Raw genomic sequence first — 2,190 nt, forward strand, 5'->3', positions numbered from 1 at the left:
ATATGACGCGAGTAACAAAATACACGCTGAGAAACATTCAGTACTAGCACAGAAAAAAAAGCTGTGAATTTCAGAGGATCCTGAGAACTTTGCTTCAAGACCTGTTTTTTTCCTTTGTGTTTGGGTCCTCATTCTGCACTGTCCGTGCCTCCTGGTGTGAATTCGCAACATCATTCTCTACAGGGACGCGATAACACATATGCGCAGCCAGCAAAAGTAACGTGGATTTTTTATGCATGATGCTAGTGCAGGTCAACAAAAATGACAGCACTATATACTTTTTTTTTGCAAGGAATAAAGAAATAACACTTAAATATTTATCCCTATCTTGCGCTATTTCCTGTTCGTTCAAAATTCTATTGCTTTACTTCTTATTTATTCTTTAAAAGCATTATTCTTCAAAATCACGCGAGACACTTCACACAGTTGCATTTTCTTTATTCGCAGAATACCTGCAGCGCCACTAGGGCATTACGACGTATGCATGTCATTTTCACGCCCTGTTAAATGTCCAGTCCAGGACACTTCGAATTTTTCTTCAGGAACGAAGTTTTTGTGTAGGCTGTATAGGTTTGCTTTATAATCGTAAGGATGCGCTGGGCGTGTGCCGATAATAATTACTCCCTTACTACAATTCTACTGAACATTAGGGGGCTGTCCCTAAACTCTGGACTAAACGAGCTTCCCGTCATGCAGCTTTCTTGAGAATAAAGACAAGCTGTTCGAAGCTGGGAGGAATGAAACCTGCACAGCTTTTCATATATCTATAAGAGCTAAGGTACCCCTGAAGGAATGGTAATATGCTAAATTCAAAGGTAAATAAATGGCTGTTCAAAACACTTTGATGCAAGACCCCGCAAGCGCATCGTTTGATGAAAACTCAAGCATTCAAAAGCGTACAGGCGTTTCTCAGGAAGATAACGAGCCACTGCAAATAACAATAAATGCTAGGTAGAAGCTTTTGAAAGGCGTTTAAAACGCACCAGCCGCGCAAGCTAAACACGTCGGTAAAAAAGAAGGAACAAAAAGACGAGACAGGCCCTCGTTTTGACAGCTTCATATATATATATATATATATATATATATATATATATATATATATATATATATATATATGAAGGAATCCAACAGTCACCGAAGCCAAAGTGCATTGGGGAATGTCTTTTTGGGGAATGGCGCTGGTGAACACTCTCAAGGTTCGCTTGCACGCAATAAATATAAATACCCACGAGAGCAGCAGATTGGACAGCCGTCGCCGTAGCTCAGTTGATAAGAGCACCGGACGTGATATTCGGAGGTCGTGGGTTCGGATCCCACCGGCGGCAGGGTTGTTTTTTCTGCTGCCTTATAAGTAGTTTTCTTTAAATCAAAGCTCAATTGAAGTATTTTTCTCCCACTAATCCGCACTATAAATTAAAAAAAAGACATTCCCCAATGCACCGTGGTTTCGGTGACTGTTGGCTTCCTTCATGTATTTGTCAAATGGGCCCCTCATTTCCCTTATCTTGTCTGCTAATATATATATATATATATATATATATATATATATATATATATATATATATATATATATATATATATATATATATATATATATAAACTCTCTTTTAGGCATCGTGTTCACTTGTGCTGATTGTTTAAAATTTTCCACGAAATGAAGCGTCTAAACCACAGACCTTCATAACAGGTAGACACTGTTCTCTGACTTTCAACAAACGACAAAAAGCGTCAATGACACTGATTCTGCTCTGTAAGCTTTTTCCTTGTTTTCCATAGCATGCGATGGTGTAACCTACATGCCCAACCACCTATAACCGGCCACCGCTTCTTATTCGTTTGGTCAAAAAGAACAGGTCGGATGATCACGAACTCAACACCTGTAGAACAGTACCACACTAATACGTGTTGCAGGCAACGCCCAGTGCAAAACCACGGACAGCAAATATATTACCGTGTTTCCTCTCACATCTGGGCTGCTGCGTCCAATAAAAAAGTCAGATTTATATTAAAAGGCACGTTTTAGTTGGTTAAATGCGCGCTGTGTGTATGCCTCGTACATTACCTTAAATAGAAGGAGGAGTTTACCTTTGTGTGCCACGCAGGGAATGTGAGGAACGCCGTAATGTAGTATTTTAGACTTAGTCAGCCATGGCTTCTTACATGGGGAACGTCAGTTTTGAAAGAATAAAA

The 2,190-nt window shown here is 39.6% G+C and overlaps 1 non-coding gene across 1 annotated transcript; it reads left to right on the top strand.

Annotated features, from left to right (window-relative positions):
• Positions 1-1,251: 1,251 nt before the first annotated feature.
• TRNAS-UGA (transfer RNA serine (anticodon UGA)) lies at positions 1,252-1,325 on the top strand. Its single transcript has one exon. It is a non-coding gene; the product is annotated as a tRNA-Ser (tRNA).
• The last annotated feature ends 865 nt before the right edge of the window (positions 1,326-2,190 follow it).

Source organism: Amblyomma americanum, chromosome 9, assembly GCF_052857255.1.
Source record: "Amblyomma americanum isolate KBUSLIRL-KWMA chromosome 9, ASM5285725v1, whole genome shotgun sequence".
Lineage (NCBI taxonomy): Eukaryota > Metazoa > Arthropoda > Arachnida > Ixodida > Ixodidae > Amblyomma > Amblyomma americanum.